Source organism: Vulpes vulpes, chromosome 16, assembly GCF_048418805.1.
Source record: "Vulpes vulpes isolate BD-2025 chromosome 16, VulVul3, whole genome shotgun sequence".
In the NCBI taxonomy this organism is placed as follows: domain Eukaryota; kingdom Metazoa; phylum Chordata; class Mammalia; order Carnivora; family Canidae; genus Vulpes; species Vulpes vulpes.
In genome coordinates, this window is record NC_132795.1 from 56,485,450 (window position 1) to 56,513,205 (window position 27,756).

General features: G+C 52.5%; 1 long non-coding RNA gene across 1 annotated transcript; it reads right to left on the reverse strand.

Moving 5' to 3' along the window:
- Positions 1-27,756, reverse strand: LOC140595942 (uncharacterized). Its single transcript, XR_011997938.1, has 2 exons — positions 27,474-27,756; positions 1-5,136 (listed from the first exon to the last, which is right to left on the reverse strand). It is a non-coding gene; the product is annotated as an uncharacterized lncRNA (long non-coding RNA).

Below are 27,756 nucleotides of genomic sequence, written 5' to 3' on the forward strand. Positions count from 1 at the left end.
GGAGCTGGGTAAATTTAATAACACGACTTGTTTGGGTGATTTCAGAGTTTCCATCGAGAGTTTAGAATTACCCTTTATGGCACTTGGCTTTCTATACATGGTAGTGACATAATATTCCATATTGTTTTTAGTATGAAAATGTGCAGAAATGCACACAAGGGCATAGAGAATGATAGTACAACATTCATCTAATGTTCATAAATAAATGCATTAAAATAGGAGCGGATTTGTAGAAAGAAGAAGAGTACCAAGAGTGCAGAGGCAAGGCTTCGGAGCAGGCTAACAGTGCCTGGAGTTTGGCAGGGACCGCAGGAGCTGCGTGGTGCCGCAGGAGGGAACTGGGGCCTCTCCCTCCCACCAGTGGGGTGGCGGTGAAGGGTGGGCCAGATCTCGGAGCCTGGCTCCGGGTGTCCCAGCGAGCACCTGCCGCACGCAAATTCCACACCAGCGCACCCCAGCCGGCTGCCTCTAGACTCAAGTCTCCTCGCCTGGGTTGTTTCTGTATTTGCTTTCTCCACTGCCCACCTGGGCCGCAAGCCCCTGCCCTGCACACTAGAGCCAAAGGAATTTTCTAGACTGCTGAAACCCCTCCAGGGCTCCCCAGTGCCCAGGGACAGACCCAGACCTTAGCAGCACTGGTGTGCCTTCCGGGGTCTGGGGCCCACAGACCTCTCAGTGCCTTTTCCTAGCACTGCTTCCTTCCACTTTACTCTCAACCTGAGCTATTTGCAGCTTCCTGAATATTCATTAAGTAAATATCGAATGCGTTGGGGTTGGGGATGCGGCAGCAGAAAGAGCTCAGTAGAGGTGAGGAGCTCAGCAGCCGTGGTCCTGCTTGTCCTCCGTGTCCTCCTGGCATTCACCGCTTAGTGGGGGAGTTGAAGAAATAAGTGTGAAAACAGTTTTTAAAGTGTCCTGTGCCGTAAAGGACGTAGGAAGTACCAAGAGAGTTTTTGCCTTCTGCCAGGAAGATCCCCACTCACCCCACCTTGCCCTGGGGTAGTCTTTGCTGATACAGCGTCACTGGGAACCTGGGGCCCCTTGCATATGTCCTTATTGGGGGCTCCTATCATATCGGGGTGGTAATTGACGTGCCTGTCTCTAACACTGGACGAGCTCCTCGGGGAAAGTCACTTTGGTCTGGTTGGCGTGGTGTCGCCAGTAGCTGGGGCGCACGGTGCCTAGTAGGTGCACAGCAGTGGTGGGCCGACTATTATAGCAGCTAGCCTCCGCACCGGGACCGCACCCCAGAGCAGTTCAGCCTTCATTCAATTCGTTCATTCATCCATTAAATCAGAGTGCATGGGACGCTTGGGTGGCTCAGAGGTTGAGAGTCTGCCTTCGGCCCAGGGTGTGATCCTGAAGTCCCAGGATCGAGTCCCACATCGGAATCCCTGCAGGGAGCCTACTTCTCCCTCTGCCTGTGTCTCTGCCTCTCTCTCTCTCTCTCTCTCCCTCCCTCCCTCTCTCTCTCCCTAGGTCTCCCATGAATAAATAAATAAAATCTTAAAAAACAAAAATCAGAGTGCGCCAAGCCCCTAATGTGATCCAGTTGATTGACAGAGGGTGAGCTCTGTGCTGTGGCAGACTGTGGGGCAGCCAACCAGGAATGGGTCATCCTGCCCGGCCCCCTGTGGGGACAACTGCCAGAGGGAGTGTCATGTTAACAGGGCCTCCTTGAGAGAAGGTGGGATTGGGCTTCGGGCTGAAGGAAGAGGAACTTGGAAGGAAGCAGAGAGGTGTGAGCCGGTGCAGTTGCTGGGGTGGGGCCCTAGCTGGGTGTGGCCGAGCCTTTGGATGGGTGTGGGAGCAAGGAGCCAAGGTGGGTAGGTTGGGGCCCCACAGGAAGGGCCCTGCGTGCTCGCTCACTTTCCTCGGCTGGTGAACGAAGGGCGCATCATCATCTAAGGCAGTGGCTTTTCAGAGTTTCCTGACCGCCCAACGGACCTGCAGTAAGATCCACATCATGTCACAACCTGGCGCAACGCGCAAAATTGAAACAGGAATATCATGGGACAGTTTGCTACCAGCATTCACTCTGATGGTTTCTCTTGTGTGTGTGTTTTTTTTTTTTTATCATCATTATTATTATGAAATTCCAAGTATGACTCACCAAATTAACTTCAAGGTCTACTTGCACTTTGACCTGCACATAGAAAACCATGGATCCAAGCGTCCTGCCAAAGGGTCTAGGAGTAGTCGAGAGGCCCTTTTAGATTCATAAATAATTTAAACTCCTGGGGCGCCTGGGTCAGTGGGTTGAGCAACTGCCTTTAGCTCAGGTCATGATCCCAGGGTCCTGGGGTCGAGCCGCATGTTGGGCTCCCTGCTCTGCTTCTCCCTCTTGCTCTGCCTCTCCCCCTATCTCCCCCACTTGTATTCTCTCTCTTTCTCGGAAAGAAATAAAATATTTTTTAAAAAAAAAGAATTTAAACTCAGCCTTAGAGAGGCTCTTTCACTCCACAGCTACTTTCACCTGTAAAGCAGCCCCAGAGGGCGGGCCGGGCCCCCAGCCTCCTCCATATCCAGGTGCACATCCCACCCCCCATCAGGATCCTATGGCTGCTGGATGCTCCCAGGTGGAGCTCCCAGGTGGGTCTGAGATCCAAATGAGAACAACCCACCACATTTCCACCAACCTGTTGACACACACCGTCCTAGCCCCGACCTCCGCTCTCAGAAGTGTCCACTTGGCCTTTGGTTCTCCTGCCGGGCTGGCTTAGGATGCCGCTGGCCCCGGGGGATGGGATGGGGAGGAGGGGTGGTGGAGGCCCCAGTTGGGCGCTGGGCTCCGTGAGGTCACCAGGGGTCAGTTCTCCCTTCTGGTCTCTTCCTTGTGCCATCCACCTTGACTGCAGGCCCTCACTTTGGCTTAGCAGAGGGTGAATACAGGGGCCGGAGCCCCTCCCCTAGCCAAGCTTCCTGCTAAATTCCTCTTCCATCTGGGATTTCTGAGGCCTCTGGGGAGATGGGGGAGACCTGTGCTAGGGGGGTGGCCCCAACTCATAACCCCTGGCCCTCAGGACGCTGGTGCCAGAGGAAGCTTCGAAATGGAGTCCCACCCTCTCATTCTATTTTTGTAGAATTTTTGTAGACATTGAGGCCCAGAGGGGAGGGAAGTCACCCAAGTTCACACAGGAGTTAGCCCCAGAGTGAGTCCCGAGACTCAGGTCTCCTGGTCCCAAATCCAGGCTCCTTCTTTTCACTGTTGTAGGTAGAGGGTGTGTGGAAAGGGAAAGGCTGCTCGGGAAGGAGCTTGGAGAAATGTCCTGGCTGGGAGCAGGTGGCTTGCAAGGCCCCGCCTGGGAGACCTGCGTCCTCACTCTGCTTCTGCCACCTTCTCTCTGTGGCCCCTGCCCAGGGGGCTATCTGGGCTGCAGAACGAGGGAACAGGACCAGGCGAGGCCCTGGAGCCCTTCCAGCTCTGAGCCTGAGCTGCCCCCGTTCTCCTCTCCTGTGTTGGGGGGAGCCTACCCTCCCCCACCCCGAGATAAGAGAAGACCCCCCCTCCCTGAGCCTGAGCTGCCTGGAGGAGTGACAGGGGAGATAAAGCCTGTGGGAACCTGTCTTCTCCCAGGAACTTGCTGCTTCCCCCGGGGGCCTCAGGATTAGGGTGGTGGCTTCTAGTCCTTTCTTTCTGGAGACAGTGGATATGGCCTGAAATCCAGGCAGAAGGGCCCTCCTCCCACTGGGCTTCCTGGCTCCTTGGGCTCTGGCCATGCACGATTTGCCTTCTCAGTTCACTTTCCTTTTCCACATGGGCATCTCCTCCCTAACTGGACCACACGCTTCTCGGGGCAGGATTTGAGACCCTGCGTCTGCAATCAAGGGGTTTTACAGTGGGGAGAATTTGGGTCTCTGCCTAAGAGGGGCAGAATGGATACCGGTTAATATCTGGGGCAATTGATAGAAAGTGCCTGGGTTCAAGCCCCAGCCCCTGCTGGCCTGTTGGGTGACCTTGAGGGGTTCAAGCCCCAGCCCCTCCTGGCCTGCTGGGTGACCTGCGGGCACACACTAATGCTGCACAGGTCTACTCATCTAGTGTTACTCTGCATGAAGTGAGTACCGGGGAGAGGAGAGAAGCCTGGACGTATGCTAAGGGCTTCACCTGCATTGTCTCTATGTGACAATGCAGAGACCCAAAGAGATAAATAATTTTCAGGGCCTTCCTGAGGCTCCCGGAGAAAAGGGACTTGGTCAGGCCCCCGGCCAGAAGAGAGGGAGCCTACCTCCAGCTCACCGGCCACAGGGCTCTCTGCCTCCCTCCCATTCATTCCCCACCTGACTCCACAGCATTCCCACCAGGTGGCCCCCAGCCGCGTGTCTCAGGGCAGGCCGATGTACCAGGCCCTCGGGACTGGGAGGTTGGAAGTCCAAGATCAGGGTGCCAGCAAGGTTGGGTCCTGGGTGTAGGCCTCTTACTGGTTCACACCCGGTTGTTGTCTTGTATCCTCAATAGTGTCCTCCCTCTCATCCAGAGGGCAGTAATCCCACCATCCGGGCTCAACCTCAACTTCCTGAAGGCCCCACCTCTAAATCCCATCCCACCCCATCCCCTCAGGGCTCCAACACATGAATCTGGGGGAACAGGAACTTCTCTTTTCTCCAAGTCTCCAACTAAGGAGGTTCTCCCAAGGGGAGTAGCTCTGATGATCGGCCAGCTACTCCTTCTAGAAAGACTGTACGAGGTTGGGGTCCTTCAGTTTCACAGAAACTGACTCCGAATAACTAAACTTGAGAGGTGGAGGTATTTGTTGGAACACACTGGTGCTGCCACTGCTGGATGCCTGCACCCCGTGGGGTGCTTCTGTGCCTTCCGCTGGCTGTCCTGCAAGAGGTGACTTTAAAGCTAGGAGCGTCTAAGCTCAGGCTCGAGGCATTGCACAGACCAGGGTTCTGGCCCAGTTCCACCACTTCCTCTTCACTGGTTGAGTTTATGGACCACCTTTCCAGGATGTGGCCGTCAGACGCTCCCTCCTCCCCGGTGTCTCTCATCAGGGCTCCGATTCTGTTGCCTGGCTTGAGTCCAGACCTGCCCCAGGGGAGACGAGGTGAGGAGGGGCAGGACCTGGTGATCGGCAGCGCTGCTGTCACCAGATGCAATGAGGTGGGGGGATCCCTCGAAGGAAGGGATTGCTGTGAACAGAACAAAGGTGGGGGGAATCAGAAGCTCTCCCCTCTACCCACTGGGCCTCCTCCTGGCCTCCTGAGAACACACGCCTCTTTCCCTGCCTTCCCTGCCCCTTCTTCCCTCTTCCCCTCCCTCCTCCACACATTTATTGAGGGTTTGCCTTGTTTCAGGCACATTGCTAGGCCCTGGGAGTAAAAAGATGAGTCAGACCCAGGGCCAGCCCTGGGGAACCCATCTAACCCAGATGCACACACTGCGGCTCAGCCCCTGGGAGGCCCGGGCAGGCATCAGCAATCGACCACCGCACACATTCCTGGGACCTGGGCTCGGCCTCAAGACTCTGCTCCACCCAGAGCTCAGGGCGGCCAGTTCTCATCGCTGGAGTTGCCCTGCTTGGCCCTAAACACCCCTCTTTCCTGTAAAGATTCTTCTGACGTCATGACAACAGCAGAATCCTCCCATGCTCACGCTCGGGGTCATTTCTGCTCCGTGGGGGCAAATGACATTGGTGCCTTCGATTCTCGACCCTGGTTGGCTGTTGAGTCAACTTTGTGGTTAGGAGTCTGAGCACCGCTCCTGTAGACAGCAAGACTGCATTGGAGTCTTATCGCTGCATCCTCCTGAGCCCCTGCTTTGGGATGAATTTTCCATGACTCCTGTGATAAACTACCACAAATTTAGTGCCACAAAACAAGGCAAAATTTTTTTAAAAATTTGATTTAGGGGATCCGTGGGTGACTCAGTGGTTTGACGCCTGCCTTCGACCCAGGGCATGATCCTGGGGTCCCAGGATCGAGTCCCATGTCGGGCTCCTTGCATGGGGCCTGCTTCGCCCTCTGTCTCTTCATGAGAGACACAGAGAGAGAGGGAGAGACACAGGCAGAGGGAGAAGCAGGCTCCCTGTGGGGAGCCCAATGTAGGACTCGATCCCAGAACCCTGGGATCACGACCTGAGCCCCGGGCAGATGCTCAACCACTAAGCCACCCAGGTGCCTCACAAGGCACATTTTTTTTTTCTTACAATGACGGTCAGAAGTCCAGGATGAATCTGATGAAGCTAAAATCAGAATGTCCGCAGAGTTGTACTTTCTAGAGGCTCCAGGTGAGCAGCGGAGCCTTGCCTCGTCTGGCTCCTAGAGACCCTCCACCCTTCCCGTCTCCAACGTCACCTTCCATGGTCACACCTCCTTTTTTTTTCACACCTCCTTTCCCACTCCCACTGCTGAGGTCTGAATGTTGCTGCCCCACCCCCAAATCATACGTTGAAATGCTAACCCACAAAGATGATGGTATCTGGAGGCGAGGGACCTTTGGGGAGGGGCTTAGGTTAGGAAGCAGAGCCCTCCTGAATGGGGTAAGTGCCCTCCTAAAAGAGGCTCCAGTGAGCTCTGTCACCCCTCCCACCAGGTGGGGACGCAGCGAGCAGGTGTCATCTGTGAAATGGGGAGAGGAACCTTTAGCAGAAAATGATCCTGCTGCCACCCTGATCCCAAACTTTCAGCCCCCAGCACTCTGAGAAATAACTCTCTGGTATTTATAAGCCCCCAGCCAGTGGTGTTTTGTTTTGGCAGCCGGCATGGACTAAGGCAGTGACCTTTTGCCTCCCTGTGATGAGGGCCTACGTGAGTCCTTCAGCTGACTTGGGTCATCCAGAGTGAAGAACCTCCCCAGTCAGAGACCCGGATCAGAATCACACCGACAAAGGTCTTTGCCATGCAAAGTAAGTGTTCGTAGGACCTGGGGCATGGAACAGGGCCACCTCTGCAGGGGGGCATCATTTGCTGCCACAGGTTCCCTACCTGTGAAATGGGGTGTTGACAACTTACATCACAGACTCGTGGGGAAGATCACGTGAGACAATCCACGCGAGGCACTGGCCAGAGCGCCTGGCACAGAAAGAAGCACTGGCCGTCATGCACTTAGTGGAGATCGTCACGGGAGCAGTCCTTGGAGAGAGCTCAGCAGCATCCCGACCTGAGCCTGGCCCTGTGGGCCACCTCTTCTCTTCCTCCCGGGCACCCTCGGTCCAACCGAGGCGCTGGTCTATGAAATCCCTGCCAAATGCCAAGTTTGCACTGAAGGTCTTTCTAGGCTCTGCTGTGTCTCTCCTCCTCCCCGTGCCCCTGCAATCTCTGGGCTTTCAGAGCAATCACCTGGTTTTTATAGAGACAGATACCAGCACAAGCAGCATCGGAGCTACCTGGGAACTTGTTAGGACAGGTTAGTTAGTTAGTTAGTTAGTTAGTTAGTTAGTTTTAGGCCTCTCTCCAGACTAACTGAAACAAAATTCTGGGCTGGGGCCCTGCAGTCTGGGTTTTTATTTATTTATTTATTTATTTATTTATTTATTTATTTATTTATTTTTATTTATTTATTTATTTATTTATTTATTTATTTATGAGACTATTTATTCATGAGAGACACACAGAGAGAGGCAGAGACACAGGCAGAGGGGGAAGCAGGCTCCTTGCAGGGAGCCTGATGAGGGACTTGATCCCAGGTCTCCAGGATCATGCCCTGAGCTGAAGGCAGACGTTCAACCACTGAGCCGCCCAGGTGTCCCAGTCTGGGTTTTTAGGGACCCTCCAGGGCATTCCAATGCTCCCCAGTATGGAGCACTTTCTAATGCACCCCCACCTGCAAGAAGTATCCCCACTGCACCGGTGCAGTCGGTTGTGAGGCCCAGGCAGGTGAGTGGCTGACCTCAGACGGTGCAGGTAGGAGGTGGTACAGCGCAGGTTGGAACCTGAGCAACGCTGGTGTTCTTTCCACATCACCATGCACCTCCACCCTTGGGTGCCTCCCTTCATGGTGCCACCTGGACACAGTGCCCGACACCCAGGTGCTTCAGGGAAAACTCCACCCAGCCACTCCCAGGGCGCAACCCAAGCCCAGGGACCTCTCCCTCTTCACCTGTCGTGTGTCATTTGGGGCTGGGCTCTACATTCAGTTCCAGTTTCAGAGTCTGATAACCAATTTATACTCAAGTATAAATAGCTAATAGGGCCTTCAGGGGTTATCTGCTCCTTTTAAGCAGGTAAGCAGGAGGAAAGCAGTTCCTGGTGGGGTTTTAGCACCTTGTCAGGCATGCCCGGAGGAACCGTGTGTGTGTGTGTGTGTGTGTGTGTGTGTGTGTCTGTTGATGGGAGGGCTATGGATTTCCCAGATGCAGACAGAATGGTCCTGTGGCAACAGCACAGGGCACTGCTTATGGCTGGGTCATGGTCATCACAGCCTAGCGACCTTGGGCAAGTCACTTCATTGCCCTACACCTTCATCTGCTTTCCTGCAAATGGGCATGATTCCTACGTGGAGTTCCACAGAAACGGTTACATGAGATAACCTTTATCAAATGGCCCTTTCCTGTCTAGATTGCTCTGGCGGGTGGCACTGAGCTGAGCCTGACCAGGGCAGAGTCACCCAGGTTAGGCAGGTCTCTCCCTGGGACAATGCCTTGTACCACCCATCTGTGCCACCTGCCAGAGGAATGCCGGGGTCACAGTGTCTAGCATCCCTGCTTCTGGAAGCCCTCCCTGATGCCGGCCTGGGCTCCCAGCCCTGTGGGCAGCCTTGGGGCCCTGCAGAGCCCCGGGCTGGGACACAGGAGCCCAGAGACTGGTCCTGGCTTTGCCGCCCACTCGTGGTGGGACCTGCACAATTCCCTGTCCCTCTCTGGGCCTGAGGCCTTGCCTGAAAGATGAGTGAGATGTAGGAATGTGTGAAGGCCCTCCCCACACTCCCTTCTTAACCGTCCCCCCGGATTCCCCCCGCAGCCGGGCCTGTCCTCCCGGATATGGTGATGAAGCACATCCTGCTGAGTTGTCTCGCAGCCTCCTATGAGATGTGCTATTTTCTCCCCCGAATGACTAAGTTCTTGGAGGGAAGGGCCCTGTGTCTGTGACTTCTCGTTGGGCCTTCAGCCTGCCACTTAGCACTGAGCTCCATGCACCCTTTCCTCTAGAAAGACCTGCTGATAGGGACACCTGGCTGGCTCAGCAGTTGAGCTTCTGCCTTTGGCTTGGGGAGTGATCCCGGGATCCGAGATCGAGTCCCACATCGATCTCCCTGGGTGGGGAGCCTGCTTCTTCCTCTGCCTGTGTCTCTGCCTCTCTCTCTGAATTTTTCATGAATAAATAAATAAATCTTAAAAAAAAAAAAAAAGACCGGCTGGTAAATTCCCAAAGATCTTGGCATTGCCCAGGAGAGCACTTTTCTTTCTTTCTTTCTTTCTTTCTTTCTTTCTTTCTTTCTTTCTTTCTTTTATTTTATTTATTTTTATTTATTATTTTTTAAAGATTTTATTTATTTATTCATAGACAGAGAGAGGCAGAGACACAGGCAGAGGGAGAAGCAGGCTCCATGCAGGGAGCCCGACGTGGGACTCCATCCCGGGACCCCAGGATCACACCCCAGGCTGCAGGCAGCACCAAACTGCTGCGCCACCAGGGCTGCCCAGCACTTTTCTTTCAAGGTGCCATCTCCTCCAGGAAGCCTTTCCAGATGCCACCTCCCTGCAACACACATACAGAATTGCTCCTCCCACCCCCACCCTTCTCCCCTGGCTCTCGTCATCCCTCCCTTTCAGACTCGTTCCTAGAACAGTGCCTGGCACACCCAATAAGTGGAGGGTTGAACTCACTTGAGTTATAGTCTAAGGGAAGAGAAAGAGAGAGATGAAAGGAACACCAGAATCTTTGCAGGGATGGGGGCCACAGCTGGAAGGGGCTCTTCCCCAGCAAGGCCTGCCGCTGGCAACCAGCTGGCTGGGGGTGGCTGTGACTCACTCCTCTCCTGCAGGCCGGGGGATGCTGCAGACAGGCTGAGACGGGTCCAAAGGCCTAAAGGAATTTTGATAAGGATAACACAAGCCCTAGAGTATTTCTAGAATGCGGGAGGTTAAGGGTGCGGGGAGCTAGGTCAGGGCAAAACCGCCTGATTATGTTATTTATTTATTTATTTATTTACTTATTTATTTATTTGCCTGGATAAAAAATTCACATCGGACAAAATTCAAAAGGTACAAAGGGGACACAGTGAAGTATTTCTTCCTCCCATTCCTGCCACCCAGGTCCTCTCCCCAGAAGGCCGGTATTTCCAGGGGCTTCTGCATACAACCTTCCTGTATTCTTTTCTTCCCTTGCTAAGACAGAGACGCATATCAGCTGCTCTTCGCTTTGCTTCTACCCTGAACTCGTCCTTGAGAACATTTCATATTGGCACATAAAGAGCTTCCTTGTTTTTTTTTTTAATTTGTCTGTGTTTAGGGTTGCCAGATAAACTGCAGGATGCTCAGTTAAATTTGAATTACTTGAACTTCAGATGAAGAACAAATGGCTTTTTTGGGGGATGCCTGGGTGGCTCAGCAGTTGAGCATCTGCCTTTGGCTCAGGGTGTGATCCCAGGGTCCTGGGATCGAGTCCCGCATCGGGCTCCCCACAGTGATCCTGCTTCTCCCTCTGCCTGTGTCTCTGCCTCTCTCTGTGTGTCTTTCATGAATAAATAAATAAAACCTTAAAAAAAGAAAAAGAACAAATAGCTTTTTAGTATAAGTTTGTTTCATACAATATTTGGAACATACTTCTACTAAAAAAACAAAACAAAAACAAACCTATTTGTTTTTTAATCTGAAATTCAAATTTAACCAGGCATTCCATAATTCCATTTGCCAAATCTGGCTCCTCTTGCTGTATTTCATGGGAATTCCTTTTTTTTAATAATAATTTTTTTTTTTTTAGATTTTTAAAAATCTATTTATTCATGAGAATCAGAGAGCAGAGAGGCAGAGACACAGGCAGAGGGAGAAACAGGCTCCCTGTGGGGAGCCCAATGCAGGGACCGATCCCCGGACGGATCCCGGGACTCCGGGACCAGGCCCTGAGCCCAAGGCAGGCACTAAACCGCTGAGCCACCCAGGGATCCCCGAGATTACCCATTTTTTTTTAAAGAAAATCTTTAAAAAAGGGGGGGGAATCGAGATTACCTTTTTTTAAAGAAAATCTTTAAAAAAGGGGGGGGATCGAGATTACCTTTTTTTAAAGAAAATCTTTAAAAAAAAGGCGGGGGGCATGCCTGGCTTAGCGGTTTAGTGCCTGCCTTCGGCTCAGGGCCTGGTCCCGGAGTCCCAGGATAGGTCCCGGGATCGGTCCCTGCATTGGGCTCCCCACAGGGAGCCTGCTTCTCCCTCTGCCTGTGTCTCTGCCTCTCTGCTCTCTGACTCTCATGAATAAATAAATAAAATATTTTTTTAAAAAAAGAAGAAGAAAGAAAAAGAATAAAGAAAGAAAGAAAGAAAGAGAAAGAAACAAAGAAGAAAGGAAGAAAGAAGAAAGAAAGAAGAAAAGAAAGAAGAAAGAAAGAAAGAGAAGAAAGAAAGAAAGAAAGAAAGAAAGAGAAAAAGAAAGAAAGAAAGAAAGAAAGAAAGAAAGAAAGAAAGAAAGAAAAGAAAGAAAGAAAGAAAGAAAGAAAGAAAGAAAAGAAAAGAAAAGAAAAAATAAGTGATTTCATTTGCGGAGATGCCCCAGCTGTGAAGTAGCAGCGTTGGGATTTCAACCCAGATATCTTTGACTCCAAGGCACAAACCCTTTCCACCGGGATTGTGAGCACGTATCTACATACCTGGGCCATTTTTTCAGGTGGAAAACAGAACTTGTGACAAGCCCTTCCCCAAGGCCACTTTGGTTTTATAAGGGCCCAAAGCTGGAACAAACTTCCGGTCCCTGTGGCCCTTAGGATGAAAACCAAACTCTGTCTGGTCCCTCACTTGACCTTGGATGATCACCAGGAGCCTGCCCAGGCCCAGGTCTCCGGCTTATCCGCTGCTGTTCTGGCCACCTCCCCAGCAGGCCCCCCTTCCTTCCCTTCCTCCTTCCACACTCGGATGCTTTGTCAAGCGGAAAGTCTGGTCGAAGAACTGAGTGGTTCAGTTACTACAAGTTACCTGGTGTGTGACCGTGGGCAAGTCACTTAACCCGAGTCTCCCTTTCCTCAGCTGTCCGGTGAAGACAGGTGTGCTGAAGTCTCAGCCTAGCGTCCACCCATCATACAGTAGACTGATTAATACGCATTGTTGGAAAGAAGGAAGGAAGAGAGGGGGTATTTAATGTGTCCCCACCGTGTGCTAGACCCTGTAGGGGACACTGGGGACACTGGGGAAGAAGAGGCAGATAGAGTCGCCATTTTCCTGGAGATTTTTCTCGAAGGGCTGCAGCTATGGTTAATTGCAGCAGGAGGTTAAAATAAGTAACTGGAGCTTTGTAACTGAAGGCAGGATTTTTCCCAAGCCTGTGGCCTTTGGCCCGGAAGGAGGGCAGGGAGTTACCCCAACGTGACAGGAGTGGAAAGGAGACTTGCCCTGTCCACTCGCTTCTGTGGTTGGAGCCTGGCTTTGCCCACATGGTCTGCTTTTACAGGCCCCCTGTCTCTCTCTGGAGTCCCCAGCACTTGAGAGCCCTCCAGCAGCTGGAGAAAGCTGGGGAAGGAGAGAGGGGAGCCCTGGAGCCAAAGGGGAAGGAGGAGCCCAGGCCCCCACCTGACCCCGCCCTGCACTCAGGTGTGCACCAGGCCTGGAGAAGCTGGCTGGGCCTCTCTCCCAGGTGGTGGGAGGGACACAGCCCAGTACTCCCAGTCCAGGCCCAGCTGGGCCCTGCCAGCCCGTCCAACCCAGCCCAACCCAGCACAGCGTCTTCGGGGTGTGGGGGACACTGGAAGGTAGAAGGGGAAGGCCGATCACTCACCTTCAGGTCTCCACTGCTTCCTTAAGAAACCTTGTGAATTTTGCATCCACTCCCTAGCAGATCGGTGTTTGTTTTATTTATTTATTTTTACAGATTTTATTTATTCATGAGAGACACAGAGAGAAGCAGAGACACAGGCAGAGGGAGAAGCAGGCTCCCTGCACAAGGAGCCCAATGTGGGACTCGATCCCAGGACCCCAGGATCATGCCCTGAACCGAAGGCAGACGCTCAACCACTGAGCTCCCCAGGTGCCCCTGTGTTTGTTTTAACATAACGCGATTCCCTCTCCTCCTGCCATAAAGGGTCGCAGTGACTCCCAGCGCAGGGAGCTAGGATTGCTAGCCAGGCACAGCAGTGTCCCCACCGACCCCTGCGGGGAGGCCCCTGGATGAGAGGCCCCAGCAGGCACCCTGGCTCCTGAGTACAAGCCAGTCTTCCCTTCCTCCCTTCTAAGATCTGACCCCTACCTTGTCACAAAATCACTCTATACCACAACCATCTGTTTGTGTGGCTGCCTTGGCCTCCGACTGTGGCCTCCCTGGTGGGGAGGGCCGCAGGCTGCTCCCCTCTGTGCCCCCAGCACCCCCGCACAGGCTCAGCCGTATGTGCACCATGTGAAAAACTGAGATGGTGAAGGAATGGGCAGGGTGGTGGCCTGGGGTGGGGGACGGCGGTGTGTGCTACGGTGGGCAGCATGGTGGCCCCCCAAAGATGGCCATGTCCTAACCCCAGACACCTGAGGTGCCTGAGGGGCTCAGTTGGTTGAGCGTCTGACTCTTGATTTCGGCTCGGGTCATGATGTCAGGGTCCTGGGATGGAGCCTGGAGTCGGGCTCTGTGCTCAGCAGGGAGTCTGCTTGAATTTCTCTCCCTCTGCACCCCCCTCCCCCCCTCCGCCTCCCCTGCTCTCATGAGCACACACTCTCTTTCTCCCTAAAATAAATAAAAATAAATTCTTATCCTGGACACCTGTGAATATGTTACCTTATATGGCAAAAGGAACTTTGCAGGTGTGGGTTTGTTAAGGCTCTGGAAAGGGAAAAAAGTCCTTCCTGCCATTCCTGAGGCCTGCCTTGCAGATTTTGGATTTGCCTAGCCAGCTGCCACCATTTCATAAGCCTTACAATCAATTAATCAACCAATCATTCAATACATAGGTATCCTATTGGTTCTCTTTCTCTGGTTGAAGCCTGAGGCCAACAGGAGTCAAGGGAAATTGGCCTTCTGGGGTCCATATTGGGAGACCACTCAGAATGGGGTCGTGGTGGGCAGGAGAGCTGTCTCAAGAATGGTCTGAAAGGTCAGGTGCCCCTCAACAGGGGTGGGGTGGGGCCGGGGTGCAGTCCCCACAGGCAGCAGAACAAATACAGGGGTTGGAAGGGATGGAGGGCAGAGCTGGGGAGGGTCCAGGTGGGAGGGAAGAGCAGGGCCTGGCTTGGGGTGGGGGTGGGGGTCTCTGCGGAGCGAGCAGGCCCATAGGCTCTGGAAAAGCAAGGCCACAGGAGACTAGGTCTGGCCAACAGGGGCCAGAAGACAAGGCGTTTGGCAAAGAAGATCTGAGACCAGAGGAAAGGAGGGAGTGGGGGCCAGGCTGGGGGCGCGGAGTGGGGGGCAGCCCACCCACATGGCTCGCCCACACCCCTGGAGAGCCAGTGAGGTGTGGGAGGGAGAGAGTTCTGTTCCCACCTCTGTCCCCCCCAAAACTGTCCTTTTTAAGGGCATGCCCCACCCCTCGGGGGGGCAAGCTGAGCTGGGATCTCTGCCCCCCGCCCCCCCACCTCCCTTTCCCCTTAACCTCTCCTGGGCTGGCTGTGGTTTTAGCAAACAATTTGGATCCTCCTAGAGCTTGGGATAGGAGGCCTTGACCTCTTCTAAGTGGTAAGAAATGCTCCGCATTCCTGAGTCAAGAGACCAGGGGCCATTCTTCTCCCTCAGCACCGGGCCAGACCCAGAGGAGCAAAATTAAGTGTGAACCCAGACACCCCCACCCCCACCCCCCTGTCCTGGGCTCCTGCGGCTGCCTGCGGATGAGCCTCCCAGGCCTCTCAAGTCAGATCTGAGCCCTCTGGGGGCTGGTGGGCTGAGGCCCTGCTCCCTCGCCCTGGGGGCAGGAATGTTGGAGAACAAATTCCTGGGGCTTCCTGCCCTGGAGCTGGACTCCTGTCATCTGGGCTCCTGCCTGATTCCCGTGAGTCTCCCCCTGATGCCCAGCCTGGCGCTGAGGGGTTTCTCCTACACGGTTGTGGTTCAGGGAGGGAGGCGGAGGCAGGGGAGGGAGACGTGGGGTATCTCAGAACCCATCTGTGAGGCCCCACACCTGTGTTGTGACCTGAGTCCATAGTAAGCTTGGAGCTCGTATGTGGGGGTGGGGGTTGGGGTGCTGCTCTGGGATCTCCTATTTACTCCTCACCCCCAGTACCACTAGACGATCTATCACATACCATGTCACAGAGCAGAAGGCTGAGCCCAGAAGCCCAGAGAGGGTAAGTAACTTGTCCAAGGGCACCCAGCACATAAGTGCAGGGGTCAGTATTGGGATTTGAGAGTCCCTGCTTGGGAACACTAGGCCCATGGCCTCAGGGGAGGGAGGAGAAGGAAAGGCCCAGAAGGGGGGAGTGAACAGTCTTATCTCCCAAGGCTGTGGGGCTGCGGTGGGGAAAATGGGGTGGACCACAGAGAGGGGGGAGCCTGGATGGATTGGCAGGGGCCAGGTTGGGAAGGGCCTCAGAGGCCAGTGTGAGGAGTTTCCGTTTCCACATGTCCCATCCGGGGACCTTCCGGGGAGGGTGCCCTTGGAGGAATGGTTTGCTACGAATAAATGCACTGAAACCCACAGGATCAGCCCATTTGCAAAGCCCTCCTGGCAGTAAGGCGACAGGAAGGACCCTGGCACATCAGGGACCTAATCAGCCACCAAGAAGTCATTCCTGCCACCCTTTACCCTGCCTCTCCATCACCCCCCTGCTTTGGGGTATGATGTGCCCTGCCCCCTCCCCGCCCCCAGATTATAGATTCTTCTGAAGGTAGAGCTCACTCTAAATTCTCTGCACGGAAGCCTGGGTGGCCCAGTGGTTGAGCATCTGCTTCGGCTCAGGGCATGATCCCGGGGATCGAGTACCGCGACGGGCTCCCCGCATGGAGCCTGCTTCTCCCTCTGCCTGTGTCTCTGCGTCTCTCTCTGTGTCTCTCATGAATAAATAAATAAACATCTTTAAATACACACACATTCATAAACAAACAAACAAACAAACAAACCGTCCCCCTTCCAGGATGTGGTGAACAGAAAAATGCCCCCAAAGATGGCCATGAGGACGTTCTGCTCCCTGGAACTTGCGACCAGTTAGGTGCCACACAAAGGGGACTTCAGGCTGTAATTAAGTTTGAGAATTAGTTGCCCTTAAAATCGGGAGATCATCCTGATTACCTGGGTGGGCCCTTAAACAGGGGAGAGGGAGCTGTGGCTCCAGCAGAGTGGTCCAGAGGATGGAGGGAGGGGCTGGGAGCCAAGCAAAGCCCGCAGCGTCTGGAAGCCAGAAAGAGGCCAAGGAATGCGCTGCCCCCCAGAGCCTCCAGAAGGGACGGAGCCCAGTGGCCCCTTGATGTTGCGCAGAGAGGTCGGTGCCAGACTTCCCACCTCTGCAGCCCTGAGATCCTCAGTGTGTGGGGCTTCAAGCCGGGCTCCCGGTCCCCTGCTCGTTCCTTCACAGGCTCCAGCATCTTTAGTTTCCCATGGGCTCTGCATCACCGCGATGGGCAGACCCTTTACACCCACTTCATACATGAAGAAGCAGGCCAGGAGAGGTCATGTGACGTGTCCAAGGTCACACGTGCAGCAAGGTGGAAATGGAGTCAGAAACCAGGCTTCCGCCTCCGCCCCCTGGATGCTGACACACGGCACACTGCCACACTGCGTCTCCCAAGAGTCACCCAGTGGATGTAAAAGTACATTTACGGCCGTGTGAATTCATGGGGGTGGTTCTTATCCTTCTGGACCGGGCTGGAGGCCCCTGCCTCCACGCAGAGACAGTTCTCCCCACTCACCGCCACCCCCGCCAGGCTTCAGTTCTGGCCAACACCGGTCCCCCAGCTCCTTGCCCTATGTACCCTGCTGTCTTCTAGGAAGGGGACTGGACTGCGGCCTGTGATGCTTCCCCCTCTCCCCCACCACAGCAACCGGTGCGGTGCCAGCACCCAGGAGGTAGCCAGTGAACAGTGGGGTTCTCCGCCCCTGCTCACCCTCCACCGTCCTGGTGAAGGCTGTCCTCAAAAGTGAGCTGCTCCATCCTGAGCCCCAGGGAGGCTCAGAGTGGGAGGGAAGCTGCATCCCCTGCGGCCAGCTGACAGGGTCAGAGGGGGAACTGGCTTCCTGCGGGGCCCCTGGGGAGCCTGGTGCTGCCTCCAGGCCAGCTGGGTCTCTGCCTGAGCTCCAGGGGAGCAGAGGGCAGGGAGGGGTGGAGGGAGGGGGGAGGGAGAGAGGAAGGGGGAACAGGGAGAGGAGGAGGGACAGGGCAGAGGGGAGCGAGGCAGAGCTTGCTGGGAGAGAGAGAGTCAGATGCACAGAGGAAGAAGCAAGAGGAGGGAGTCCCAGAGACAGGAGAGGGAGAGCAAGTTAGACACCCAGAGACAAAATGGCGAGTGGGAGGCCGAGAAAGAGACCTAGACAAAGAGAAACACACTGGGCAGGAGGCCTGGAGAGACACCTGTGCTTCCTGGACCCGCAGGGTTTCTTCGGCTTTTGGGCATTTGGGCCCAAAAGGTAGTCTTTGGTTTGGATTGGCTTTGTTTTGTTTTAGTACATGCTATGTGCTTGGCACAAGAGAAAGGTTTTTATTTTTTTAATTTATTTTTATTTATTAAAAGATTTTATTTATTTATTCATGAGAGATAGAGAAGCAGAGACATAGGAAGAGGGAGAAGCAGGCTCCCTGCAGGGAGCCTCATATGGGACTCAATCCCTCAATCCCGGGACCCCAGGATGGTGACCTGAGCTGAAGGCAGATGCTCAATCACTGAGACACTCAAGTGCCCCAAGAGAAAGGTTTTTAAAAAGTGCTTCAGGGGGGAATCCCTGGGTGGCTCAGCGGTTTAGTGCCTGCCTTTGGCTCAGGGTGTGATCCTAGAGTCCCGGGATCGAGTCTTGCATCTGGCTCCCAGCATGGAGCCTGCTTCTTCCTCTGCCTGTGTCTCTGCCTCTCTCTCTCTCTGTGTCTCTCATGAATAAATAAGTAAAATCTTAAAAAAAAAAAAAAAGTTTTTTTAAACAAGTGCTTCAAATCTTACTGGAGTATCCCAACTCACACTCAAAACTCTAAAGAACAATAGCAGAGGGACTCTTGGGTGGCTCAGTCAGTTAAGCGTCTGCCTTCAGCTCAGGTCATATCCCAGGGTCCTGGGATAGAGCCCAGCCTTGGGCTTCCTGCTCAGTGGGGAGTCTGCTCCTCCCTGTGCCCCTCCCCTGCTCATACTCTCACCCTCTCTCTCCCTCTCAAATAAATAAAAACTAAAAAAAAAAAAAAGAACAACAGGAGAGGATAAAGCAAAAGGCTAAATTGGGAGAGTGGTGTAGTGTGCAGAAGCTACTGAGGTAGGTAGTGAAGGCTTTCTGGAGGAAGGAGGTTTTTGAATTATACCTGTAGAGATGAGTATATTAATCAAGACTTTCTCTTTTCCAAATGACAGGAACTTGACTCGATTGGGTTAAAGAAACAACAAAATCTATTCCCTCACATGAGTGGAATGTCCAAGGGTAGATTACTAGTTTCAGGCATGGCTGGATCCAGGTACTCAGGTGAGCAATATCATGAACACTTTGTCTCCATCCATGTCTACCTCTGTTTTCCTCCTACTGGATCCATTCAGAAGTGGGTTCTTTCTGCAAGGTGACACCAGTTGCCCACAAAGCTAAAGTATCAGTGTAGCAAACTCAGAAAGTCCAGAGTTAACTCGGAATGCACCAGCTTGGAATGCTTGCTCAGCCTTGAACACACCACCTATCAGCATGCAAATGGAGAATTCTGATTGGCTTGATTCAAGGTCATGTGTCAAACTCTGGAGCTAGAGAGTGGAGTCAGCCCCACATGAACGAAATGGACTGACTGTAGGACAGAGGGGGCTCCCAGCACAGAAGTTGGGCTGTGTTATCAGAGGAAGAATGGGATTCTGAGGGGGCAAAAAACAATATGCACCTTCTCCCCCAAAGACAGAGCAGGTGGTAACTAGGGAAGAGGGCATTTCAGGAAGAAGGAAGGATGTATTAGTTATCTATCACTGCGTAACAAATAACCACAATCTCAGAGGCTTAAAACAACACACATTTATGATCTTGCAGTTTCTGTGGGCTGGAATATGGGCACAGCACAATTGCGAGCTTGAGTGCTGGGTGAGGCTACCGACTCATCTGAGGCTTGGCCAGGGAAGAGTCAAATTCTGAGTTCCCACCATCATTAGCAGAATGCAGTTCCTTTTCTGTTGTCAGACCAAGGGCCTTGTTTCCCTGCTGGTTGTCAGGGGGAAGCCTCTCTCCCACTGACCACCTGGTCCCCGCAACGTGGCTCTCTGCCCCATCAAAGCCAGCCAGGGAGACAGAGCCTCCTCATAAGACGAGTGTGAATAATGGAGCCACCTACACGTAATCTCGCTCATCCTCTCACGTTTGCCTCACTCGGTTGGTTAGCAGCAAATGGTAGCACGATTACACAAGGGTGTGAACCCCAGGAGGAGGGGTCTTGGGGCTGCCCTAGAGTTCAGTCACCACTGACAGCCTGAGCAGTGACCTAGGGTTGAGCTTCCAGTGAGATAGACAGAGGATACGCAGGAAAGCACTCATGGGCCTCCACCAGAGGTTGTGCCCTCTTGTGCCATTAGCTTTTAAGGGTAAGAAATCCCATCTTGTTTTTTTTAAAAGATTTTATTTATTTATTTATTTATTTATTTATTTATTTATTTATTTATTTATTTGAGACACAGAGAGAGGCAGAGACACAGGCAGAGGGAGAAGCAGCTCCCTGCAGGGAACCCGATGTGGGACTTGATCCCAGGGCCCCAGGATCACCCCCTGAGCCTAAGGCAGATGCACAACCGCTGAGCCACCCAGGTGTCCCGAAATCCCATCTTGTTATTCGTGATTTATTAGCGATTCCTGCCCAGCAACTGGCACGTAGTAGGCCCATTAGTGATACTTGGTTGGATGGAATTGTCAAACTGGATGCCTGATCCCAGCTCTCATTCATTCACCAACTAATCAATTCAGCCAGCATTTACTGAGCCCCTCCCACGTGGCAGGCCCTGTGCCTACTGCCAGCACACAGTGTGGAAGGAGGGCTTTGCCCTCGCTAGAAGGATAACTGGTGCCTGAACGGTACAACTGCTTATGGTTTGTGGTCTACGAGGACCTTTCACACCCCCTGCCCAGGATCCCAGTTGTGGATGCTGTTAAAGAGACTAAAGTTCGGAAGGACAAACTACAAGGGCAGGCACTGGACTCCCCCTCCAGTGCTCTCTCCTACGACCATGCTACCCAGCTTCCCATTGGGCCCTACCCTCAGGACACTGGGCTGAGGTTCCTTCATCTGGCTCAGGGTTTGGGAGGTGCCCAGTGGTGACCTCCAGTGGGACTCTGGTGTCTGCCAGGGGCCACAGGAGCTGGGGAAAGGTCTGACATGTGTCCCCCGTCCCCACCACAGGCCCGATAAGAAAGTGACCACAATCCTTTTTGGGTGACTTTCTTGGTCAAAGGAGGAACATGGTCTCGAGTGAAAAGGAAAAATACACAAAGAACAGCTCCCGAGTGACTGGGTGAGCCCGGAGGAGGGGACAGCAAGTGATCGTCTCAGGCTCCCTCCTGGCATCTCGGTTCATGAGGTTTCCTCTCCCCTGTGTTACCCTATGGACTCCCTTCCTTATGAAAATACAGGAGGGCTCTGGGACGCCCCCGCAGGGCACGGCCGTGGCTGACCTCCTGCCCCCCCAGGACTGCGGGTTGTAGCATTTGGGGATTCTAACGTGGTTGGAAGGAAGCAGAGTGGATCCTGAGACAAGCATTTGAATACAAGTCATGTGCTTGGATCATGTTCCCAGGCACTGTAGGTAAGGGACAGGGGACAGTGAGACAAGGAAGGCCTGCCAAGCGACAAAGCAGGTGCCATCAAGCCAGTTTCCACTGCAGGCCAGGGCACCTCTGGGAGCCCAAGCAGAACACGCCCCGCCCTGTCATCGGGCCCAAAGGGATGCGTAATGTCAGAGGGCGTTCCAGCCTCCCCCGAGCGCGGATAGAGCCCTCAGCGAGGTGGCGCGGGTGCTGGCAGAGGTCAGCCCGAGGGCCCATCACAGTACTGGGAGCTACCCGTGTCTGCGTCAGAGCAAAAGGCTTCGCTGTTACACGTAACACTTGGAAAACCTGTGACATGAGCAGGCTCCCTGTGGGGAGCCTGATGCGGGACTCGATCCCAGGACCCCAGGATCATGCCCTGAGCTGAAGGCAGATACTCAACCACTGAGCCACCCGGGTGCCCCTGAAGTACCACAGTTTTTTTAGACCATTCATCCATTGAGCATATTTGGCCATTCTGAGGCTGTGACGACCAAAGCTGCTGTGAGCAGTCCTGTCCAAGCTTCTGCATCACAGCAGACAGAATATTGGCTCCCAAAGACGTTCACGTCCTAATCCCTGGAGCCCGTGAATATGTTACCCTATATGGCAAAAGGGACCTTGCAGGTGTGATTAAGGACCTGGGTCATTGAAATTTTAGCCACATAGCTGCCCAACTGAAGACTACATTTCCCAGACTCCCTTGCAGCTACACGTGGCCAGGGGGCTGGGTGGAGGCCAACAGACGTGAATGAATCTGAGCCCCCGGCTTCTGAGCCTGACCTGTGGGAGTTGCCTAGTATTGAGTAACAGGTTTTCCCACACTTGGCAGCTTGAAACAATAGATACTTAGGATCTCACCCAGCTGCGGGGGGTCAGGAATTTAGGAATGGCTCAGCTGAGTGACTCAGCAACTCTTAGGAAGTCCCCGCAAGGTGTCCACCGGGTCTGGGTCTCTGTAGGCTGCTCCGGGCTGGGACCACCGTCATCCCCGCGGCTCCTTCCCGGGCCCCAGGTTCATGCCTAGGGGAGGCCTCAGGCCCCAACCGTGTGGGCCGGTCTCAGGGCAGGAGTGTTCTCGGGACTTTGCAGGTGGCTTCCCCCAGCACTGTCCACTGCGTGGACAGAGCAAAGCAGAAGCTGCAATCTCTTCTATAACCTAGCCTCCGGAGGCACACTCTGTCTTTTCCAGAATACCCACTGGGGGAGCCTGGGTGGCTGAGTTGGTTAAGCATCTGCCTTCAGTTAGGGTCATGATCTCTGGATCCTGAATTGGGTCCTGAATTGGGTCCTGAACTGGGATCTGAATTGGGTCCTGATTTGGGTCCAGAATTGGGATCCTGGCTCAGCAGGGAGCCTGCTTCTCTCTCTGCCCCTTCTCCCACTCATGCTCACTCTTTCTCTCTCTCTCAAATGTATAAATAAATTCTTTTTTCTTTTTTTATAAATAAATTATTTTTAAAATATATATATATATAGGGGCACCTGGGTGGCTCAGTGGTTGGGCTACTGCCTTCAGCTCAGGGCGTGATCCTGGAATCGGGGATCGAATCCTGCACCCAGATTCCCCGCAGGGAGGCTGCTTCTCCCTCTGCCTGTGTCTTTGCCTCTCTCTGTCTCTCATGAATAAATAAAATCTTTAAAAAAAAAATATATATATATATATATATATATCTCCTATTGGTTACACAGTCATCCCTATTTGGTGTGGGAAAGAACAATGCAAGAGACAGGGATCATGGGGACAGTCTTGGAGGCTGGCCACCACATGTCCTTAATAGGAAAGGAATGCGTCAGTCCCCTCTCTCGCTCCTCCCTCTGCCTGGAATGACAGATGAATTGCAGTTTTGTGGCTAAGGGCATGGCTGAGCTACAAAATAGAAGGAGCCTGGGCGCCCAACACTGGGGAGCTGCCCTGCCGGCAATGGACCACCTCCCTGGACTGTTACGTGAGAGAGAAACACATCTCTGTCTTATTGAAGCAACGGGGTTTTCTGCTCTGTGACAGCAGCCTGGTCTGCCCTCTAACCAATACTGTCCCTTTGCTGAAGCAGCGAGCTTTGTGTCCCCAGCCCCTCAGCTCCTTGATCTCTGGGAGGCGAGGTGAGGGCAAGACAGCTTCTGCTCCTGACGCTCCCGTCACTCAGATCCTGGCAGTCTAGGAAGCAGGATGGGCAACCAAACCTCACCCCCATCCCTGTCCTACCAATTGCCCCCATTCTTTTCCCTGCTCAAAGGATGGGCTAAGAGCACAACACCTTCACCTGAAAGCTTCTTAAAACCATTTTTATTTTTTATTTTTTATACATTTTATTTATTTTTTAAAAAGATTTAATGAGAAACTGAGGCTGCCAGCCTCACAAAAGTATCTCCCAGACCCTGGACAGCCATTGCTTCTGTGCAAACACCACTTCTGCTTGGAATAGTTCAGAGGCATGTGGCTTTCATTTTATCCCAATTTTCTAAAAAGATCTTATTTATTTATTTGAGAGAGAGAGGGAAGGGGGAGAGGGAGAGAGAGAATCTCAAGCAGACTCCGGGCCACTCTTGGAGCCCAACATGGGTCTCTATCCCATGACCCTGAGATCATGACCTGAGCCGAAATCAAGAATTGCGTGCTCAACTGACTGAGCCACCCAGGTACCCTTTCTCCCGAATTTTATTTTATTTTATTTTTTAATATTTTATTTATTTATTCATTAAAGACACACAGAGAGAGAGAGAGGCAGGCAGAGATATAGGCAGAGGGAGAAGCAGACCCCATGCAGGGAGCCTGATGTGGAACTGGATCCTGAGACCATGGATCATGCCCTGAGCCAGGGGCAGGTGCTCAACCGCTGAGCCACCCAGGTGCCCCCCTCCCAAATTTTAATAATCATTATTATAATAACGTGTGAGCAAGGCCCATTTGGTCCAACCACCACCTGGCAGCAGTGGTTCTGTTTCCCTTTGATATGCAAGTCTGCCCGGTGGTGGGGGGCAGGGGGCCCCTTCTGCCTGGCAGCTCCTGCCTGTCTCCCCTGATCTCGGCAGAGCCCTTCTGGATGAACACAGACACCAGTCTGCAACCCAGTCCCTTTTCCTGGCTCTGTGGGAACGTCCACTCCTTTACATTCCCTCCAGCTGCGCCTGGGAGTCCCTAGGGAACTCCCCTTGACCAGTGGCTTTCTGAGGCCTTAGTAGACCAGCTCTTCCATTTTGCTCACTCATGGTCATGTCTCTCCTCCCCAGGAGTCAAGCTTGAGCTTAGGAGGGGGGGCTCGGGAGAGTCATTGCTCATCCCTTCAAGGGATAATTGAATTACCTCGTGTGGCAGGCACTGAGCAGAATGTTAAGGACACAGACGTACCTTCTGTGTGGACCCGCCGTCCTCATAGACGCACAATCCGGGAGGGAAGACAGCCATTAAAATGGTTAAAACAGTGGGATACCACTTCACACCCATCAGCAGTGAGAGAGGTCAGTACCCTGAAGCGGTGGTGACAACGTGGGGAGATGAGTGGTCTCAAGCCCGGTTGCAGACATGAGCACTGGCACAGCTGTCCTGGAAAGCAACCAGGCAGTAGCTGGCAAAACCAAATCTGGGCAATGCCAGATTTCCATAACCCAGAAATCCCACCCCCGGGTAATCTGGAGAAACACTCATAAAAATCCCTCAGAGAATCTGGGCTGAGATGTCTCAGATCCCTTCTAGGGAAGTTGGAGCAGCAACAAGGAACAGGAGGACGTGCATACAGCAACACAGAGAGATGGACCTCAAAGTAGTAAACAGAGAAGGATTTGATTTTTTTATTTTTTATTTTATTTTATTTTTTTTTGGATTTGATTTTTTAAAAAGAGTTCTTTTTTTGAGAGACAGAGACAGAGAGAGAGCACAAGCAGGCACAGAGGTGGATGGGGCGGGGCAGACAAAAGAAGACTGGATGCTCAGCGCTGAACCTGACATGGGGCTCGATCCCAGGACCTGAGAGCAGGCCCTGAGCCGAAACCGAGAGTTGGATGCTCAACTGACCGCACCACGCAGGTGCTCCAGAGTGAGACTGAATTTTTGAAAATTAAAACACATGCAAGGAAGAAAATAATAAAACACATACAAGAAATCCTTAAAAGAAAATTTGCAAGATTCATGCATGTTTGGGAAAGATGAATGGGAACCAAAGAGGAAGGAAAGCATAAAATAAATAAGAAAAGAGTCTTGCGTAAACCACCAAAGATCGTTGCTATACCCTGCAGACAGGTCTACTCAACTCTCTGTAGATAGAGTTTCTTAGAAGCAGGATAAAAACAAATGACTATACTCGTCAACAAACAACTAAGCCCGGGGGAGATCACCTGAGGGTCACACCTCAGGCTGCTCTGCTCTGTGTTTAAAATACTCCCCTCTGCTGTTGGCCAACCCTCAAACCAACCCTCCGCCTTGGACTCTAGCTTCCAGTGAGTTCTTTCCCAGAAATCTCCTCGGCCCCATACAGAGAGGCTGGTGGTGGATGCCTGAGGACCTCCGGTCTTACCCGAATCATAGGGGAACACTGCTTATGTGCCAAGAGGACTCCTTTCTGGCCTTTTTGTAATAATTTATCTAGTGCCTGCTGGCTGTGGGGCATAGGAGCTCCAAGAGGGATGACAGTGATCAAAGCCCTTCTACTGGGGTGCCTGGGGGTACAGGTGGTTAAGCATCTGACTCTTGGTTTTGGTAGGGTCTTGATCTCAGGGTTGTGAGTTCAAGTCCTGCATTGGGCTCTGGGCTCAGCATGGAATCTGCTTAAGATTTTCCCTCTCCCCCTTCCTCCGTCCCTTCCCCTGCTCTCTCTCTCTCTCTTCAAAATAAATAAATAAATCTCTTTTTTAAAAAAAGCCTCTCTATTTTTTTTAAAGATTTTATTTATTTTTCCATGAGAGAGAGAGAGAGAGAGAGGCAGAGACACAGGCAGAGGGAGAAGCAAGCTCCACGCAGGGAACCGGACGTGGGACTCGATCCCGGGACGCAATCCCAGGACTCCAGGACCACGCCCCGGGCTGAAGGCAGGCACCAAACCGCTGAGCCACCAGGGATCCCCAAAAGCCTCTCTATTTTGCATACAGCATGGCAGGCTTCATTCTAGCGCTTTGCTAACATCAACCCACTTACACCCGGTCTAACCTCACAGAGACTAATGACATTGGCTAGTTGATCCTGGTGTCCCCAGAAAAGAAATGGAGGGAGGGGCTACTGAATTCGTATTTGGTCTAAAGAAGTGGAAGACTTTTTTATCAAGTGAACAGAGACTAGCTTGGTTGACCAAAACAAAGTCACCGCCTTCAATCAGTTCTTGGACTTGAACCAGTTTATGAATCGGCTTAGACACCCTGAATAAAGGGGAACTGGTTCTTGAGGAGGGGCCCCACTGCACTGCCAAAAAGTCACCCTCTTCACCCCTATGTTTAGAGCAGCATTATTTATAATAGCCAAACTATGGAAGCAGCCCAAGTGTCCATCGACTGATGAATGGATAAAGCAGATGTGGTGTATATCTACGGTGGAATATTACTCAGCAATTAAAAGAATGAAATCTTACCGTTTGCAGTGACGTGGATGGGACTACAGAATGTAATGCTAAGTGAAATAAGTCAGGGAAAGACAGATACTGTATGATTTCACTCGAATGTGGAATTTAAGAAAGACCAAATGGGGGTGCCTGGGTGGCTCAGTCGGTTGGGCATCTGCCTTCTGCTCAGGTCATGGGTCAGGTCAGGCTCAGTGTCCCAAGTCTGGCTCCCTACTTGTCAAGGAGCCTACTTCTCCCTCTGATCTCTGCACCCCCCATGCTCTCTCACTCTCTCTCTCAAATAAATAAATAAAATCTTAAAAAAAAAAAAAAAGGAGCAAAGAAAAAAGAGACAAACTAAAAAACAGACCTTTAACTACAGAGAACAAACTGGTGGTCACCGGTAGGGAAGGTGGGTGGGGGAATTGGGGAAACGAGTGATAGGGATTAAGGTCACACTTAGGATGAGCACGGGCTGTTGTATGAAGTGTTGAATCACTACATTGTACACCAGACACTAATATAACACTGTATGTTAATTGTCCTAGAATTAAAATTTAAAAGATAATAATGAAAAAAAAAAGCAGTGTGGGCCATTGAAAATTGGGCGTGTCATATCTCCAGCAGGAGAAGAAATTTAGCCAATTTAGGACTGAAAAGAAAAATGGACACAGCACACATATACCAAACGGAAAGTAAAGAAGAAATAAAGTAACTGAGTCTGATTTCAAATGGAGCTCCCTGAAAAGAGAGAGAGAGGGGGCAGCCCAGCTGACTCAGTGGTTTAGCACTGCCTTCGGCCCCGGGCATGATCCTGGAGACCCAGGATCGCGTCCCGCATCAGGCTCCCCTCATGGAGCCTGCTTCTCCCTCTGCCTGTGTCTCTGCCTCTCTCTCTCTCTCTCTCTCTCTCTCTCTTTGTGTCTCTCATGAATAAATAAATAAAATATTCAAGAAAAGAGAGAGATACAAGAAAGATTAAAAACAAATCCACTTACCCTCTACAGCTTTCTCCCAGGATTCCCCAAGGGCACTTGCAGCCATTTACCAGAGTGCATGTTAGAGAAAGGAAATCATCAGACTTTTCTGGCTCTGCACCGACGTGAACTCCGGGAGACCCAGAGCATCACGATGATCCACCAGTCGGAGCAAGGGCCTTTGGGGAGATCAGGTGATCAATGGAGCGTCAGCTCACGTGTGTCTCCCACTTGGCCAAATGGGTGCCCAGACCCATCCCGTGGTTATATCCCCAGCTCTAGGGTGCATGGTTGGCACAGACAC